The sequence below is a fragment of the Hylaeus anthracinus genome, unplaced genomic scaffold (assembly GCF_026225885.1).
Source record: "Hylaeus anthracinus isolate JK02 unplaced genomic scaffold, UHH_iyHylAnth1.0_haploid 11997, whole genome shotgun sequence".
Lineage (NCBI taxonomy): Eukaryota > Metazoa > Arthropoda > Insecta > Hymenoptera > Colletidae > Hylaeus > Hylaeus anthracinus.
The window spans coordinates 7,576,281-7,597,952 of NW_026534344.1; the positions used below are offsets into that span (position 1 = coordinate 7,576,281).

Consider the following 21,672-nt stretch of genomic DNA (forward strand, 5'->3'; position numbering starts at 1 on the left):
AGCAAGTTTGAAGAAATGTACAAATACTAGTAGAGTTGAAAGGAATGGGATAAGATGATTGGATTGCAGAGGCAGAGATTCGAACACGCTTCTTCCGCTTACCGACCAGCTACTTTCACCAAATACGTGATCCAGGCTTTTCGGTCAGGAATTCTCTGTCTAAAGTCTAATACCCAAAGCGACTTTTAAATCAGCATAAAAACAATTTGGTACATTCCTCATTATTATTACTAAACACTTAGACGTTGCAAATTTATCAATATCCATACAACAGAGTTAGGTGAAAAAAAGAAATTGCGTAATAATTAATCTTGGACGAAACACCGTTCGAAAGATAAGATTACATTTGATGGGGAGTTCATTTACCATTCATTTTTGTTGTGTTTTGTTAACCAACTTAAAGAATGTTCAAATTAAACTATTTACACTTAATAGAAATGATTAAACCACTCGATTTCGAAGAAAGAAAATTGCAACCAGCGTATCGAGGAAATAGCAAAGTTGAATCTGGACATGTGCCTACCAACACATTTATGAATAGGCGCATTGACCGTAGTTTAGGCGTATGTACGAGGTATGAGAAAACGACAGGAGGACCCAATATGTGGGCGGTATATACTGCGTAACCTGTCCAGAGGTACCTTTATGCGCGCTTGGAGGTTTCGCATTGGCGTGTTTCTACGTACATTACCAGTAGAAGCAAATTAACAAAGGACGATGTATGCGCGCACACGTTTGAAGCGGGAGGAGCACGGAATGCATAAAGAAGGAGAAGCCACATATGCGCATACCACGTGGCACCGCACATGCGATGGTAAACTATTAGATTCTAAGTTGCCGCTGGACGGAACTTATTGCTGTCCATAGCTACATATCTCACGCTTTGTTGTATCCTGCGAAATACGGTATAAAAAATCTTGGCGAAACTGGTTGTCGCAGAATTTTTCCGATATTTGTTTAGAATGTGTTACACTTGATCATTTTTAATAGTTAAAATTTTTTAAAATAAATTCTACTATTGTATGAGCGATTTCTCCTTTATTCATTTCTTTTATCAAACAAAACAGAAGCAATAGTCAAGAACTTTTGCAGCTTTTTAAATTTTCGAAATAGTAAAAAATTGATTTGTAACGATTTTCACTCCAGCATATAACAATTAATTAATAGTCCACATTCGAGGATGGTTTCACTTCTGAAACATGAGTCGTGGCCGTTATAAAAAAAAAAATACGTATCAAATATTTTTGCAAACTTTACGTATATGTAAATGTCATAACCAGTCACTTTGTACACCATTTGTTAATTTAATGTTAAAATATGCAACTACAGCTTCAGTTGTATCATGAAGACAATGATAATAGTGGCATTTCTATACCCTTTGCAAGTACAGCTTTTGCTATATTCTTTCAAATGTTGATTTCGTTCGCTGAATAACTTTCTATAGGTTGCTTCGGCAACGTCCAAGCAATAGGAATTTTCTGATGCGTTCCCCGCGGGGCCATGAGCCGAAATTTACACAATCGAAGTTCTCAGTGTACACGTCACGCTTTGATGGAATTCCAGAGACCCTCGTGTTGCTGCAGAAACACGGTTTCAACACAGATGGAGTGTGAATGTACGGGTCTGGGATAATTGAAAATGAAATAGAACCTCATTTCCTTCGAAATAAATTAAATGGAATGAGCTGTTTCGACTTTTTTTCCAGCCATATTGAATTTTCCTCGACTGTTGAACGATCTGTCGAACGAGCGATGGGGAACGGACAATTGGATAAAAGGAATTATTTAACGAATAATTTCATCGTTTAATGCTCTCTATACTTGTGTATCTATTATGTAGTATCCAAAATTAGTGGTTTCAATGGAGATTTACAAATGTAATGGAATTCATTGGATTTTAAACTCTGCAACCTTTTCAGGACCTCTGTGTCCTTTACATTACTTTGGGTAATGATAGTATTTAAAAAAAACTGTACTAATATGTCTTAATTGAATTATGAGTGTGAGTAGAACTTAAAATTAAAGAGGCTGTTTTATCTATATTTTAAGGATGTCGATCTACAAGCTCAACTGTAAACTTCGACTAATTAAATAGTTACAAATTGCACGAGTTTCGTCTGATTAAGTTATTATAGTACGTAGAATATTCCATATTATTTTAAAGGAACCTTCATTTCTTGAATAAACAAAAATGATAGAGTTACAAAACTCTTCTCTGCAGGAAGCTAAAGGTCGTAGCATGATATATTCACCTAGCTTTAAATTTATCAGTTGCATGGGGAGTACTATCGCAGAATCGACTTTGTTTATTATATGTTTAAATTACCTATTACGTTCGCATCGCTGTTTCGATTTTATCGAACATCAGAATGTATCCGAAGCGATCGTTAGACAAATGTTGAAGAATCTATATAATTTTAGGAACGTAAATGGAAGCGTTTGAACGTGTACTTAGGTGCGTCCCTAACGTGCAGGCATCCGTGATATAAAGTGATACATCTACAGTAGCTTCTCGACGATGGACACGTTATCACCGTTGCCATTGGAGGTCCATGATCGATCCTATCAACTATCAAACTCCATTAACTCGTTCGTTCACCTGCTGCCTGTTATGCGGCAATACTCACAGATGTCAGCTATACTATAGATGCGATGTAGAAATTAATTAGGTTATGGATCATTAGGACACTCCAACCTGTCTGGAATACGTGATGGAATTAGTATTCAAAATTTCAGATTTGTTCCCCCATGTATACTTGTTCACTTTGATCTCATTTCGTTTTAATTAATTGATTAGTTCGTATCAGCTTAATGTTGATTTGCGTCATTTGTTGATCAGTATCAGTTGATGAGTTGCCTTATTTCGATGCAATGCTGGTAATATTCTAAGAAATAAGTATAATAAATGTTAACGATCAGGGGAATGAACGACTGGATTTGTAGCTGACTGTAAGTAACGTTTACAAACAAACTTGATTTTATAGAAAAAATGGTCGAAGTACCATTACAGGCAAACAAGTAAGTTGTAATATATTTTGCTGATCGAACAATGGTTTCTCTTAAAAAGTTTACTATCATTTTTATATCTAACCATTGATTTACAGAGTCGTCGATTGAAAAAGCATTTTCAGAAGATATATCATTATTTATAGGGACATCTTTGCCCTCTGCGATTTCCTGCGCTATAGGCTCGTCGAAAACTTTCAATGACTTTTAAAGTGAGTTCAGCAAACAAGTTAGAAGAACTTTCGGAACTATGAATGAGTACTTTGAGAAATACTTAATTGGAACGCAGTTTCAATTCAGTTTAGAACTTTTCTCGTAAAAATATTCTGCACTTATCGTATTCGAATTAATATTTATAATATTTTGCATCATTATATACGATAAATGAATACAAAAATATTTTCGATTATGTTTGGCAACAGATAAGGTTAACTTTTGACTCGCTTTGAATTATGTTAATATCGACTGTAATATGTATACTGCAAAAGCGTAAAATTCTGTGATACATACACTTACTATCAAACAAGCTTTTGAATAAATTTGTATGCTACCACGTTTAATGTTGCTGGCAAACGTATACAGTCATTAATAAACGTAGGCATTTAATGATGCACGTTGGTAAAAGCATACCAATGAGTTCACAATTTTATGAAAACATTTTCTTTAAATTTATTTCCAACGTACACGTAATCTTTTCACTCCAGGGAAGGCAAATCATTAAAGTTAAATTATTAGGATATCTGACTACATATTCTTAAATGTCTATAAAACCTTCAGTTTTTAATACTATTTCTAATAAATTCTAGCGAAAGTATTTTTTTTTAATTCTCATGTTGAAATCAATAATCGTATATAAATATTTAATATGTCTAGGAGCCAAATTATTGTATAAATTATTATTCTGTAATCCAAAATACAATAAACTTAATTACTATACGAAAGTAGACAAAATTCAACTTATTTGAACTTACTGTAAATACATCTTGAAATTCCAGTAGGCTTTATAGGCATTTTGCATGTCTAATGGCCTGCTATTTATATTCAATTTACTATTGAAAATAATACGTATTTATAGGGCAAGAGTTATAAAAGGTAGACGATTGTACACAAAACTCTTCAGATTTGCATTTGATTTGACTGTCAAAGTGTCTTGAAACAATGAACCAACGAAGTCGCTTTGGTAATATGAACGTGGATGCAACTACAGCCGCAATTGTCGAGTTCTGACAGACATTAAACTGCAAACCCGTGCTTTGACGTCTTATTAAGCATTCGCCAGTCGTTTTAGACTACTTTAAAGGTTTCACTGACTAATTAATTAAGGATACGAAATTGGACGACAGGGTTTTATCCTTCACTCACAAGTAATCAAGGAATATTAAGCATCGAGCAATGGTTTTTAAACTGTTACTGATATCTAAAAAAAAAGACGCTTCGAATTAAAAAAAAAAAAATTTAGTGTTTATATAAACCACTACTTTATGTTAAAGTATTTATATATATGTATATAATTATCACAATACACATATATTTCAGAGGCGAATGCGTCGAAATTATCGCAATAGAAACGGCAATAAAATATTGAAGTAATATTGAACGATCAAAATAAAATATTACGTAAAAGCGTATGCTGGATGGACTGTTAGAGTTTTATATAATCTAGTTTATTTGAATATTGGAATTCGTACTGTACATATAAAGCAAAAGAGGATAATATAAAACTGGAATATTCGGAACGCGATCTAAATATATTTAAAGCGATGTGGCTAGTTTAAACAAATTAGGCTTTAATGTGTGATTACTTGTCAGTGAACTAGTATGCGCAATTCTGTTTTTATGAAAATTTAAAGAATGGAAGAAGAGTCAAGAAACAATAGCCTGTTATACAAAGAATGCTTCTTGCTAGGCATTTGATTTTTACCTGGACAATTTGCCGAAACAAATCCGTTGAATAATATTCATTCAAAATCGATATTCCATAACCCGAATATAAAATTTGATTTTAACGATCTCTTGTACCACCTCTCATCTTTGAATAAATTTCATAACGAATTTCCATAATGCACGTTTGATAACCTTTTTATATCGATTACGAATATTTATTTTTTTAAATATCGTTGTGCGTTTGATATCCGCTTTGAACCTAATTGAAAAAGGAAATTTCAAATCAATATTCATACCAATACATGTTTCAAGAGAAATTGTTACTTAGTATCCACGATGAAATTTCAATATTTTATTACATAATAAATAATAAATAAATATAAGTCAAAAGTAGTTGTTCACTACGTAATAAATAAAAAAAGTGATTTATATACAAGTATCCTTTGGCAAATTTTCTTTTCTTCCAAATAATTTATCCCCATCATCGTAAAATTAGCATAAACGAAATTGTCGAAATTTCTGTTCATAATTTAATTTCAAATACAAAAATAATATCAAATATATCAAACGATATCAACATTAATTTACATCCCCAATTTCCTCTTTTCTGCGATAAATTAAGAATATTCCATATATAAGGTAAAGTGAAAAGTTGAACGTAATGAGTATTGCACTATGCACTAAAAACGAATAATGTTTCAGTGGGGAGCAGGGAAAAATGTTGAAACGTAAACCTTAAATGAAATACACACCCCAAGAGGGATGAAATGTTACCGGATAAACAGAAGCCACACGAAATGCAACTTCGTTTAATTCGAACGCCTAATGTTGCCAATTTTGTAGTTTTGATCTCACGATGGGGAAAATATAACGAATATTATCCTTTTGTTCAGAGTTCCTGGAACCACGCCCAAGCAGGAAGTTCTCAGATCGATATCAAGTATATGTGTCGTCTGTGAGTGTTTCCATAATCTTCTTAAAAATCTTATAAATTGTGTGGGTTTCATGTCTCTTAAAAACAAATATTGCACAATATTAAGGGGAATACTCCGTATGCAAAACAGATCACGAAATTTCAATATTTCACATACTTCATGGTCATTTCTCTTTGAAGATTTGTTCAGCGTTTCATTTTAGCATTTTCTTACTTGCATAAAAAGCAATAAAAATAGATACAAATTTTAATTTGATAACAAAAACATATATTTTTCTTACTACTTTTTTTTTTTATCAATTTCACAGATTCTGACGGATTTGTTATCACACTTATCGTTGGCTTCGTGCCATTCTCATTTTGTTTCAATCCATTCTACACCTGCTCCGCCAAGAAAAACATTCGGTATTATTTTGATTATGAATATTTTTTAAGGTTATTTTTATTTCAGTATTTTCTATGCGCAGGACTCAACCTATATATTTGCTGCAGTTAAATGGAAAATATTGTAATGTTGTTAACTGCTTCGTACTAGAATATTTTCTGTAGATTTTGACAAGTACATAGCCATCATCATTACACTTATTGTAAAGAAGAAACATCTCCAGTTGACCTTGTTGCTACGCTTCAACTGAGGAATGCGCGGAGTGAGTAAACATGCAATAGGGTCAGTTTTATTTGATATTAATAAATGTAAATTTTATTGTCAATATTTCGTAAAATTCGTTTGTAAATATATTTTTTCGTTAAATATCCTTCTTCTATTTTTCAACATTTCCAAGTATTACTTTTAATTGATTGTTTGTCTATGCTTCTTCTATATTTTGTACGATTTCATATTTATCCTATCGATTTGAGTTATCTGCACCACTGACCACGCTCATAGGGTCTATATAGACATGTGTACCAAATAAGGATGTGCTAAAGCAGATTCAGAACGGGCACGTAGTCCTAGACGCTACGTTGCGCAAACAGTACCCATCTACTACTCGGTAAGGACCCTCAACCATATTTGTCTGGAAAGTCAACTGTTAACTACACTTCCACCAGTTCATGAATCAGAAACTCGTATTGACAACATTGAAATCTATATATGCGTCGTACTAATGATCTGTTACTAATTTCTCTACAACATCAGCGTCAATCAACTAAACAAAAATTACAAAAGAACCTAATTACATTTAACTGAAAAAATCTGCGACAGTAAGCCTACCAATATACAAGTCACAAATTCACAGTGCTCACGTAAATTCATGGCTGTCGTTCAAGGTGTACTTTTTCCTTGTCTACGTTTGTTGGGCAGCATTATTTCCACTCCGAAAGCACCCGGATATTTGGAACGGCTAATGTAAAATAGAGCTGGTAGCTGGGATTTTCTTATGTATAATTCTGTATATCTGTTGTTGATGTAGGAGGGGTCGTTAGGGGTGGAATCAAATTTTCGTTGCATACTTTGGGTACGAGAGCTTTCTTCTCTTCCCGAGTGCTGTTTCGTTGGCTTCAAACAGAATACTCTATATACATAGAACTCGCCCGATAGCTTCTAGAAATAATCCATAACACTGTACTTTGTATTGGTTCCATCGCCTATAACGTATAACATTTTGCTTAGTTATACACTACAGTAGGGTGGGTTTTTATTTTAATAATTTTTGAAATTTAAGTTACGCACCGCCTAAATACTTTGCAAATATATAAAAAAAAATTCCTGTAATATTTGGGCTTTTAACTTTGGCATTGACACGCCCTCCAAACCTTCGAATGTTTTAAATGGAAAATAGATGTAATTTTTTTTTTATAACTTCGGTGAAAATCGATGAAACGATTTGAAATTTGCCAGAGTTGTTATTTACAATAATAGGAACAAGTCCTGAACATTTCAAATATTTATTTTAATTGTTTCCTTACATATAAGGTCAGTAAATATGAAGCTATTTTCTCTTCTTAAAATATTCTGTAATATTATTTCAAATGTTTAAAACACAAATTATTTTCTATAAAAGTTTCACGAATAAAAATTTTTCTTCGGGTAGTTGAAAAATGTAGTAAATCAAAATTCTTCTTTCAATAAAAATTCAGATTTTATCCAATAACTAATTATATATGTATGTAAATTCATACGAGCATCATTGTTTATTAGAGCACTTCGCTTGTTATCCAGGTTAAGGTATATGCGAGAACAGAATTATTTATTAACAATATGGTAGACCAGCGTGAGGAAAAATAATATCACAGATGTTGCCTTCGAGCTTTACTAACGTGCTCATAAGTTAGTTGAAAAAGCACGTTGCAACGGATTTCATATTATATATTTTAGTTATTCGGAAAATATATTCAGGAGATTTACCAGGTCTCGTTATTACAGGAAAGGTCTGTTGGATAAAACAACGAAGAATATTTTATGTTACTGGTGACATTACTGTTTTCAACATTCCATGGAAGTTGTTTTAAATATGTTATATACTTGTTTGTAAAATCTATTTAAAATAGGTGATGTGGGGACTTACTTCTTCTGTGTTTTTATAATTGTTAAAAATGAGAAAAATATAATTTCCCCTTTTATCATAAATCTGTTTTAATGGCCATAAAATTATAGCGTGTGAGATAAAATAAAGGAAAAAGATTTCATCTTATTACTGACGTTACTTTTTCCAAGATTTGTTACATTTTGGAACTATTTTTATACAAAAATATTATATAGTTGCTCCTTAAATTTGGTTATTAAACTAGATTTTGTGAACACTTCCTTCTTCTTTGTTCTTAATATTCTTATCATTATTTAGTTCAACCAAAATATAGTTTTCTCTATAGTTTTCATGATAAATTTTCTGAACACTCAATTTTCGTTGTTTTCCACTTCGTTTTTGAATGACTGCTCAACCTAATCCACAAGTGGATAGTGCTCTTTCGGAAAATACCTTTCGGATGTTGGTCAGTGAACGTGTGCAAAATTTGAAAGTCCTTCGAATACACGGAATTTCCGCTGGCAGGGCACGTCTAACCCACGCAAACATGTAAATTAGATTAGTTTGCGTCCGCGGTTACACACGTTGATTGTCGACAATTCCTATGCCTACGGAATTTACCACCTACTCGTTACCCAGGCGCATATGCCATGATCTTAACGAAAAAATTGATCATACTGTCGTGCGTGCTGCTTAATTTCATCAAGTCAGCAAAATGAACGATATCTATCTTAACGAGATGCGTAATTTCACTGAAGCATATGAAAGTAGATCCATTCATGAGTTTATTCAGAATGTACCGTGAGTCTACATTTCTTTTTAAAAAGTAAGCTTTTACGATCAATGCTTGAGAACATTTTCAATTCGACAAATTCAGTCGTTAAACACAGCAAGAAAAGTGTCATGAATAATCCAAGAACGTGAATAATTTTTCACAAAAATTGCGCAACGTTCCTGACAAACGCGATGAAACGCGAAGGAGAATTTACGTATTCTTTATTTCGGCATCGCATGAAACTACGCATTGTTTTCAGTAAAAGAGTTACGTTGAAGAATTAAACAAAGAAAACAGAGAATAATTGAAGCCAAATGTTACAAAGAGAACGAATTCAGGACTTTTCGCGCTGTGAAAATGCTTCATCGAACAAAAGATAAAGAAAGCCAAGAGAGGACGAAAAATGTGGGAAAAGATCTAACAAAAGACCTCGGATCAGGAACGATACATACAGAAATTTTCAAAAGCTGATGTAACGCAGAAGCCGAGGAAAAGAAAGGAATAAGTGTAGAGAATAAAAGACGATAGATAAAAACGGGCTTACCCGTTCAAAGAAAAGATGTCACAGTACATAGAAAAATAAAACCAGCGCAAAATCCAAAGTATCGATTAGGTATAGGAATTAATTCTGTGCCTTTGCATTCAATTATTTGTAACTGTAGTTTAAGTAAAAATATCTACTTTTCATTTAATTATAATAATGTTCATTATAATGTAACTAATCATTAATATAAAAATAATTATAAAAAATATTTCATATATAATAATAATTATGTTTTCGTACTTCAATTCAAACAATCTGGACAATTATAAACATAAAGTTCAACGGTCATAAAATTTGAGAATTATGCCTGACAACTGTCAATGCAAGAATAGTGATAATTAGTTAAAAAGAAAGTAGAACTTCACGTTACATGAAAATATTATTTATAATTTTCCGATTGCCTCGTTATTAATGTTAATTTAATCCGTTCTTATACACTTGAAAAGTCTCTGGTGTATACCAAGGATGGAAATATCTTTCGTCGATGAAACTTTCATAAGAATTTAACAGAGTATCAGGGAGCTCTTTAAATGCTAATTTTATTGTAATTAATGAAATATGAGTTCTGTAACATGGTTGTAAAATTATTAAAAGCTCTTTGAACTATACTCACTGCTCGCATAGTATTACTAATTACTCGCATAAAGCTACTCACCCTCTTAAATTTAGTGCACACGTCATCAACAATGTCTGTTCGTCATAATTTGAGCACTGCTCGCAACAATCTCACTTGATCTGTAACATAAAGAAGAAAAGAAAATTTACTTTTCTATCTACAACAAAAACTTGTTCAATAAGATTATGATGTACAGAGAAATGATTCTGAAATTGTATCGCGCGTATACGATTGCTATACAGTGTCAGAGTCGGCGACTATGTCTGATCATTACTCACTGTTTCTACTTGTGTCTGTCTCTAGAAACATTCTGATTCCACTGGAACAACAAACAGTTTCCAACCAGACGAAACATAGTAGCACCGACAGAAAACAGATACCACACCATCGTGTATATTTATAAACGTAAGTATTAATAACGAACGTGTTAATAAAAAAAGAAATGTTTTTAAAAAGATGCAAAACCTAACACAAGAGTTCCTAAATTTATTAAGCGACGATTGCAACGAAACAAAACAAACTACTGTTGTTATCGTACGAATATTAATTACATTTTTCTATTATAAAAATAATATAAACTTCGTTGAATTAAAATAAAATATTTATCCTGTTTTTAAAAATAAACGAATATTCTCTTTCTTCTTGTTACGTTATTCAGCTCTTCCTTTAATATTCTTATTAAAAATTGTAGATTATTCGGTAAAGTACTTTCAAAACAACTATTCAACTGCGCAATAAAATATCCCCGGTCACGACTCCACCTCGACTCGCCAAGTTAATAACTATTTTCCGCGAGACATCCTTTTTTAACGGCTCGTTCGTTTGCACCCTCTTTTCTTAGAAAGACCTGTCATTGCTGGACCTGATGACGCATAGCTCACGAGTCACAAGTTTTTCCACCGAGTCAAGATCTAACCGTTTTCTTTTACCTGGAGGCCACTTTCGCAATATTACACATTATAACAGAAAATTAAACAAATCATGACTGAACTACTCCATGCCTATTATTCATTCCGTGTAATATGCAATTATTGTTTAACAATTGAGAATATAATTTTTATGGAGTAAATTACAGATCAAAATTTCATCCTTTTCATTGTTATTTCATTTTAATTCGATTCCGTATAGAACAAACGATTCGATTGGACAAGGTGGTACAAACTATAGACTTGGCTCGCCACGAGGCGCCTCTATCTCTCTCGGTGATGCTTAATGCAACGACTATAACGTGTTAATTACTGCAATTGAATTCCAATATGGATCCATTAATTTGTCCAATCTGAATTACGAGTCGTTCCAAAATTGTCGTACCAGAGGGAAGGCTCAGTTTTCACGTTTGTCACGGAGATCGATGGCTCAGATGGCTATTGCGGAAACAGGTGCGCTACTTCTCAGTTTGTAATTGTCTTTGTGAACGAGGAAGTGAGCAATTTACACATTTGAGGGCGATCGTTAAAGGTGACCCGCGAATGGGAGCCGTTAACTGTGCCGTGAGATTTCTCAAAATCAGAGCTCCTACATAAATTACAATCACATTTTGTTTGCCGAAGAGAAATCTTGTTTGCTTTGTAGACAGACAGGGCCACTTTCGACGATGCATCACCGATCTAGAGAGAAGTTCAAGAAATCAGCGACAAAGGTGAATCGTGGTTGCCCGGAGGGAGTGAAGAGGAGCGTCATTTGTCAAGAGGAGAGGTCTTGTTGCGTTATAATATTTCCGGTGAAATTGCATGACAGGATTGCAGCGCAAGATATTTTACTCGTAGTCGAGGATGCTCTGACGCTACTTCTTGTCAATGTCGTGTGAACAGAGATACGGTAACCACCCGCTTAATTGTCGGCGAACGTGTACGTTTGTTTACAGTTATTATTTTCATTTATTGGAGGCCATGATTCTTACAATCATGACTTATATCAAATTTGCAATAAGGATCCATATATGTAACTTTACATGATAAAATGAAAAAACGTACATTTGCTAAAAAATATGTAAACGAAGATTCCAAATTCTTGAAAAATGTGATTTTTACGAACGAGTCGAAATTCAATGTCTGTACTTTGGATGGAATAGTAATACTGTGGAGAGAAGCGAATGTTGCAATGAATATTAAACATCTTCGATCCGCGACCAAAGGTGCACAGGGACAGAAAGGTGGATAATAAATTGTACGGGGTTATATATCATCCTCTAAATCGGAAATATAATTGTTTGTCAATGGAGATAGTGTAAAAATTTCAAAATGCTCAAAATTAGGGAGTCCATTCTACTCATAGCTACAAAGATTGCATGCATCGCTATGAGGCATTAACTAATGATATTTTAATTTAATATCATTTCACCTAACACATTCTCAAAGAAAGAATCTTTCTTGTGGAAAGAGAAGTCAAGACAAAACCCCATCGTTCCATCATACGAGAACGTGATCAAAGTTAATGACCCATTACGTAATATCAGCAGAGGATAAAATTGCGTATAAAAGCTGAGTGTACGCGAAGCAATGTTCGCTTTAACGTGGCTCGTAATTGTAAATTAACATTCTCGTGTGACTAACGTTAACGAAATTTATATCACGTTAACGGTTACTTCTATGCGCTATTCTATGAAACTGGATGAACTGGTTAAGCGAAGAACTTTTCTATTCGGCATTTTCACAAGTAACGAGCGAATAAACTTCGCCATAGAAACATGGAAAATAGAAATATTAAATGAAGAAAAATGTGATGCACAAAGTAAGGATTAATGTCCATTTTGAATATACTCTAATTACATATTACCATGAGTATAATATATTCCTTCAAACGAAACTAAGATGTCGTTTGTATTTCTAGCGAAGTTGCTTAATAAATGTTTCTAATAAGCAACTTTCTTCCCCGTAAGGTCGAAAACGACGCTTTACCCAAAGAAGGGGAGAGCTATAAACTTGATCAGTTGTTGAACTTAAATACAGAAATGCAATTACAACTTTGCCAATGGCAGAAAACTTGAAGATAGTTAAATTATGAAAGCAGATACCTGCGTTTCAATGATTACCGAGTGGTAGGACGTTTAAATCGGCTGCTTTCTTCGGAAAGAAAAATCCACAATAGTAGTGGCAGTCATTGTAGGTTAAGGAACTTTGGAAACTCTTGTCGATATTATAAATACCTTTATATTTAATTAAGTAGGATTCAATGAAAATACGAATTATACTTAGAGTTTTCAAGATTCATTGTTTATAAATACTCGTCACTCCTAAGCAATCCGATCGACCGATTCCATTTCTTTCGCAACGCGCTGTAAACGATCGCTTTATCGACAAAAATTTCGTGGCAAACTTGTATCAGATCACCTGGGAACCACGTGAACGTCGAAGCACTATGACATTTCTGTCGAAGAAGAAAGTCTCGGCGGAAAAGGACGAGCCACAGGAACTAAAAAGAGACCGAGTCCAGGTCATGCTGAAAGTTACAGTAAGATAAGTGTTCGAGCCTGAACTTGCTGCTCGATTTCCGTCCCGAAACTTGCCGCGTTCTATGTACATGTAGCTGTAAATATTGCACAAAAAGTAGAACGCTTTTAAAAATCTCCATCCCGTTTAACCAGATTCATTCTTTAGGGAAATTGAATCACATTAACGTAATCTTTCAAATTTATTGAGTGACATTTTGATTTCTCTGAAATCTCCACGAAGTCACATAATATAATATGAAACAAAATAAATTCAGGAGGTATTGGAAGATAATCGAACGACTCCAAACGTATCAGTTTCAGGTAGATAAATTCGACAAAAGCTAACCCTGGCAAATAATTTCAAATTAATTCGACATCCATGAGATTTTATGGGTATAGTTGCTTATTCAATTTATATAATATCCCGCGCAACAAAAGGTTCTGGTCAATCGATTTTCTTCTTCTGAATGAATGGTCTGGAAGGCGAAAGGGTTATTGTGGAGACTGCAACGTGGGGCTCGCTATAGTCACGGTAGATAAGAACTCCTGTCAAACTCAATGTAGTGATGAAACACGAACGAAGTACACTATTATTGGCTTGCAAAAAGTTTTGCTCTGCCTACTGTTCCAAAAGGTGAAGCTTTCTCGCATGTCCATGGCAATTATCATATTCATATACATAACATATAGAATACATCAACAATATCCTACGGAGTATAGTGAATTTCATAATTCATCAATTTGTTTGATCAAATTCGTGTGAAAACTGTAAGAAACATGTTTGTATATTTCTAACATATCGTTGGAATTTCAAACATTACATGTACGGTAATTTCTATAGATCATCCAAAAAATCGAACATATGCAACAATATTGCGCGTTACAGAACTCGGTCACCATCGACGTGACACAGGAAATATAAATAATGATAAACTAAACATTTGTTATTACGTACTCATTCCATGTAATCATTTCATTAATAAACACTAAATTTTAGAGAATTGCAAAAAAATGTCCATACATTTAACATTGAGATATTAAAACGAAAATAATTAAATCAAATAATTAAACGGTTGATATTACAGTTGAAATATGTTGTGGTATCGAATTTGTAGGAATTCCAATAACACTTCAAACAAAAAAATAGCTCGTGTAAGTTTGCAGTCGCCGCATATAGCAGATACGTATCATTATATTTTTCAAAGTGGAACAAATTTCCGGTCTCGCGCGCCCTACTAGTAAAGAGGGAAGATAAGCCAGCAGAGAAGAAAAAGGAAGGGACAAGCAGACGGAAAACCTGGCAGACAGGAAGGTGAAGGGAGAAAATGAAAAATCGCAACAGGAACCTCCCTGGGAACCCCCAAGATGCGTGGATGTCGTCGGTGATAACACGATATTATTTCACTACACAAACAGGACCGTACGTGACCACGATGTTAACTATCCCATTTTCTTCTCGACGGTATCGACGCTATACCGTGATGGGCTATTAATCAATTTCCAGCAGGTAATACGATTCTGCTACCGACCAAGACGGAACGTGGTTGCACAATCTTGGCGAATCGCCAGCCGTGACTTCCTATAGATTGGACGAGTTCTTGTGCCCTCTATTTCTCTCTTTTTTTTTTTTACTCCACGAAAGGAGTTGAAATGTGCATAATAAGAAAAAGGGATTCGTGTTCGTCTTGTTTCTTCGCGTATCAAAACAACTGTTGCACCTCGTTGTTTATTTCTTCTTCAACTTTTTAAGAACAAACAAGTAAATAGGATATTTATGGTAAATATTTTGTGGAACAATTCGTCAGAGTAAAGTAGGATGAAAATAAAAAATGACGATATTTCATTTAAAATCTTTCTACGTGACATTATACCAAATTTCTTTTAATATTTTTTCCTCTAGGTGCATGCTATAACCACGCTGATAATAAATAGAACAAAATCAGTTTTCATTGGTTTGGACTATCAGGATGGTCTGCGAAACAAATTGAGCTAGACAGTTGTGAATTTAACAAAATCTTGTATATACACACCAAATTGCAAAAGTTTCTATTAAGTACTTTGGCTGTAAACAAATCATAACAATTGCCTCGGAACTAGTTGAAAAAAAGTGTAATCCGTTAATATCTTGCAGGAAAATATTTTGCATATAACGATTGTGCCCGTTTGTTGCACGATTAGCGAAATAATTTCAGAATAACAAATCAAATACACTAATTTAAAAATAATGTGTACGAACGCCATCCCCGCTAATAACTGAGTTATATCAGGGCAAAATTACTTTCCGATAGCTTTAATGACACCGCTATCGGCGTGACGCGAATTACTTAAGCCACAGCGTATTATAGTTGAAATAAGTTTGCAGAGAAGGAAATACGATTCATGAGAATACGGCTCTTTCTGATCGATAACCAACCCCATCTGTATTCATTAACATATAAAGTGGCGGTTTCAATTTCTTTATATCATTGTGCAATTTCAACATAATTACGTGCCATTCATAGCAATACTTATATACGCTCGATACATAATGGACCATGGAATACTGTAGCCCGTTATCTGCTTATCGATCATTGTCTAAGTATACATACCGCAATATCAACGAAGCACTCAGTTTTAATTGGTAATTACGGTTCTAGAAAAGAGCATTTAATGAATTAAACTTCAGTTACTTTATGAATTGCGAGATATTTTCATTTATAGATAAAACGTGAGAGAAAATTTAAGCTTTCATTATTTTCTTATTTTTAATTTTTTCAAATCAAATGGTTAATAGTGAATAATACATTCATAAATAAGAATCTCTTTTCAAGTTTTAAATTCATATCGATGGAAGACAGAAATCAACAATGCTAACATGTAATGTACATGAAAACAGTAATTTAAATAAGGACCACCATTTTGAATAAAAATCAACTTTTTGAGAATAATAAAAATATTCTTGTACTCTACTTGCAATGCACATTCGTATATTACAAGCACAACATTTTTTAATGAATAGTTCCACTACAATTAATTATCAGATAATCACAACAACTAAAGTACAAATGGAACAGTTTGAAATAAAAGAGCTATTTTCTCAGCGTTTTCGAATGTAACCGAGCACTAATTTGAACAGTTACCTTCCATGTGGATGATGAGAATTTCAAGTTAATATGGTCCGGAATTCAGGATTTAGAAAGTGAAGCAATCACTGCGTTTAATTGGTTAAAGACTATCAATCTGTTAAAGTGAAATGGTCGTCCTCAACTAGGTCGATCATCACAGAAATTCTAAGTGTCCCTACAGTTGAACTTGCAAGTTGGAAACTCATAAAGCGTCTGGATCTCGGAATCATACGGGTAATTCAAGCAAATTCCTGTTCAATTAGAAGTCTTAATAGCAGCGGGCAGTAAACGAAAATTTGAACGTCTAAAGCACGAATATGATAACCATGAATTCGAATTGAATTATCGACAGAAAAGTGCCAGGGGCTGAATCTACCACAGCCAATGGCACAGAAGTACCCACTTTCGAGTAACAATTTTTATTTAAACCTCTGTACCTGTTTATATAAACCTCTGTACTTATTATGTTCCTTTAGTGCACGCGATTTACCGACTGAAAAATCTCCGGTTGCACGTGAATTTGATCTTTATTGGCATCTGTTCGATGTAGAAATCGCTATTTACCTCTTCTAGGTGAATTGGCGGTACCGATTTTATTACTGGAAAGCGGGTGCTACCGTATATGATTTTGGTGTCGGATTTCTGATAGCTCGCGAGATATTTACTAGTAACGATTGGCTAGTATTACAGCTTGAAGTACAGCTGCAATTAGTAACTGAGAGCGCAGCGTAGTTAGTAGCGTGGTAAGCTAAGACTTGCCCACCAAATTGATGCTCCTTTGGAGCAGGTTCGAACCACCTTTGGCGCTTGTTCTCAAGATGCAATTTGTTTTGCTGCCCACGTTTTTCGGGTTATACATGGACTCTATTATTCACATTTAAACGTGACCTTTACGTAATCGGTGGGTTTAATTAATAGGAACTTTAATAGTAAATGCTATTAAAAACACAAAGTTATGTTGCGTGCAATATTTATATCCATGGTCAATGATAGTCACAGCTTTTGTAGTCATTTTATGACGGGATTAAAATTTAATATATTTTCCCATGTTAAGAGAAATTCTGAAAAATAAACAAGAATGAAAGCAATTTAAAAACACACTATTTAAAAACAAAATCCCCTAACTCGATTAAAATCAATTTACAAACGTTCAGTGTCGATGCAATATTTCTTAAAACCTGCCATTATCATCAATAAAATTGAAACTTACCTTTGTCTACACATACTGTAACTTGACTATCAAAAGTTAATACATCGCTTTTATCTATCGTGGAAATACGCATCGTCGTCCTTTTCATTTCCCAATAATATTAAACAATCGTCGATAATTTTCCTAAAAGCCTTCAGTCGAGTGATACTTTATACACGGTAATTTCGTAATAATTAAAGGTAAATTCAGGTCGCTATGTTGCGATTAATAAGCTATCGCGTGCGTCAAATTAACGTGTCGGCGAACACCGTAAATAGTTTCTACGAAGCCAAGGAATTTCCTGTACGTAAATGGACCGCGTATTTATCGAGTTTTCCACATTCTATGCGCGTAAGAAAAACGTGTTTGATGCAGACGGTGCTCCATTGCGTAATGTCAGCCCGCATACAGTGTCAATCACTCTATTCACTTCTTGCTAGAAACGATGATATACATTTATCAGTCGAATTTTAGTTTATCACTATTTCAGATACAGCAGAACAATTTTCATCGGTATATCGATCAATTAAGCGGACCATGAAACACTCGTTTTTCTGAAGTTGATAAATAATTATGAGAAAAGTATATTCTTTTGATGTCTCAAGTTTCGAAACTCTATAAATTTTGTTGTCAATAGTATAAATGTTACAAAGACTATTCATGAAAGCATGTTTAGTAGTAAACATTTTTGCTAATTCTGCACAGTTTTAAGCTTTCATACTATTTCTACTTTAACATCGCTATCAGATTGTGAACACGAATACTGCAATGTTTACATATGTTGTAAAATGATTGGAGACTATTCTTGCTTTTATAACAAGGTTTCGATAACAAAAGGTACGCAAATCGCCGTGTTTGAATAACGGCTACATGTCTATCCGTGATGTACACGCATAAAAATAAAATACGTCGTTTCGACCCTTTGACAAGACCCTTGTCAGATGTTACAAAGAATCGTTTCCATGCGATGTTGCAAAAGAAACGGTACAGCTTTGTCATAGGAAGAAAAGAGCGAGAAACGGAGCAATAACTATAGCGTATGATTCGAAGGATATTGACAATTTTTAAAGATTGGAAACAAACGAGAATTTATTAAAAAATTAATTATAAATGGTTTTAAAAGGAATACTACAAACGATCATATCTGTAACTCGAATCTGATTTTGTTCAAATTAAATATTTCATTGACTAACTTATAAACGTTTGTATATTGTTGTATTGTTTCACTGATTACTAGTTAAGCAAATAATTTCGATTTTTTCTTTGAATTAAACGTTAACTGCAATATCTTTTAAAACGTTAGAGCATATAAAATATCGTAACAATAATTTGTTTTATAAATCGGTGGACCAGAATGCAGTATATTTCACAGCAAACATAAAAGACTCGAGTATTAAATACTTTATACCCCATACTTTTTGCATTAATTGACAAACCGTCTTTTGTTACGACTAACTTTATCAACCAATTCGGAATATCGACGAGCAACAGAATAATCTCCATTCGAAAGGTATTTTTGCATAGAATAAAGCTTCCGTTGAATTTATAGGCACTCGGATATAAAATAGAAGACAAGCTACGCATATAAAATAATTTGTTGAAACAATCGTAAATATGCACAAACAAAGTTATTGTACATTGTAGCGGTAACTAAACGGCAAACAAAATTATATAGCTAACTGTAGATTTAAGTATATGCATATTGTGCTATGTGTAGCTAAAAATAATAGTGTTTAATATAAATAATCGATGTACTAGTGCACCAATTTATACTTTTTAACCAATGTTTAAATGAAAATTTTAATGAGAGCAGCTTTCTCTGCAGCTGTTTAACACGTAGATATTATCTGTGCAGCTTCTTCCTTTTCTACAGATGATATGTTCTAAATAGTAGAAAATACATTAAAAAATTAATAATTTTGGTAGTATCTAAAATTTGTGATTTGCATTGCCAAGAATTAAGAACGAACCACTGTGGCATGAACTCGTGGCATTTGACGTCTCTTAAACCAGCCACGAAATTAAGAAATAATGGGCATTTGTAGGAATCTGTCTATAGCTATGCTACTGAAGAGATGTGGCTGCCAGTGCGTTAAAAACGGCTGGAGGTTAATGCTGCGGAAATCGATAACGGGAACACGTGTACCACGAGATTACAAAGGAGAGGGTAAAAAGAGAACGAACCGCAAAATTGCAATGTTACTGCCTGCGCGACGCTTCAAGTGTAACGATTAATCAATCTTAAACGTTGTTTCATCTTTGTAACGCCTTTAAACGAAGGAGACCTCAATTGACACTCCATCGTGGAAAAAATCTGTAAAATACTTGGAAAACAAAATTCCTATTGCCACATACAACATATTATGATAACAATTTTTTTTTAAATTTTGACATGTACAGTCTTTAACGAGTAGTCTTTAATTATTGACGCAATGGAACGTCGATTCAAGAATAGCTACCCTGGACTTCAAGCATGAAAATGCTTGCGACAGCAAAGCAAAATATATTTAACGAAGGACAAAGTTAGTCCTGATATGGAGCGAAATCGATAAGGGGTCAGACTCAAGGTAGGAACTCTAATAAAAGGAACCGAATAAATCCATGTAAATATTGTAGGACGAGTGAAAAAGTCATACGTTTAATAAACGAGCAAAAAATTAAAAAAATTGCAATATAATCGTCAGTGTAAGGAAACTAGGCTAGATGTAGAAATTAATTACATCCAATAATATTTTAACATTTTAATTATATACATCATGTAAGAACAGATTGGTTTCATAATTAAGCCATTAAACTTAACACCAACTTCGATCGTGCGGAGTATCTTTAAACAAATTTAAACACTAAAATGCAGGAACATGTTTCATATGAAACGATTTCACATTTAATATTTTTCTTTCCATTTCCTTTTTCCTTTTTCTCAACGGCAAACCACATTATCCTCATGGGAAGTGTGCCCTTCTCAATCAGTTTCAAGAAGATTCGGGGTAAGCTCTATCGACAATGTCTCCTCTTTTCCTTGGGTGACCCTTTCTTTATAAAAACGGATAAAATACGCGAGGAAAACTTTAAATACGTTTATCACGACTGTGAAGAAGTATATAACACTCTGAAATACAAATTGTACATATAACAGCTCCAAGAAATTCCATGAAAGTTGTATAATTTCTATTGGAACAAAATTGTTCACTTCACTTTCTCTTATCAAGTGAAGCGTTTATGTTTAAATACAAGGAAAAATTATATAATTTTTTAGTAAAAGGATTTTATAGAAAAATAATAGTTTACGCAACATTCCTAACAATGAGATGATAGAATGTTTTAGAACAAAGGTAGACGAAGAATACTACATTGCATTACAAATAACCCCTTTTTAGATATACCTTGCAATTTTCACTTTATCAGCTAACGAAATAGATTTTCTCAAAAATGTATAGACCTTTCAAGTGCGTTAGCTTAGAAATAGTAAAGTGGCGCAGTTTACTAATGAATTTTAAAGAGTAAATACATCTACATGATATTTCAGCTACTTTTATTACTTGAAATATTTCTTCCACTCTCGGTGTTTCAAAGAATCTTTTCCAGAAAAGTTGTACCGTTCCGCGAGAGATACTTTATCATGAAAATATTTTCATCCTAGGTGGAGATGTCAAGGTGGAAAGGTCAATCTGGTGTTTTTTTATGCAGTATGTTCTATAGCGTGTATCCTAACATGGGGACCCACTC

The 21,672-nt window shown here is 33.6% G+C and overlaps 1 protein-coding gene across 3 annotated transcripts in view; it reads right to left on the reverse strand.

The window, feature by feature from the left end:
- LOC128889672 (1-phosphatidylinositol 4,5-bisphosphate phosphodiesterase epsilon-1-like) overlaps nucleotides 1–21,672 on the reverse strand; it is a 115,982-nt gene that overhangs the window by 48,230 nt on the left and 46,080 nt on the right. For all 3 annotated transcript variants that reach the window (XM_054147508.1, XM_054147506.1, XM_054147507.1), the window contains exon 4: nucleotides 10,263–10,342. The gene's annotated coding sequence lies outside the window, so the exon portion shown is untranslated. The remainder of the gene's footprint in view (nucleotides 1–10,262; nucleotides 10,343–21,672) is intronic.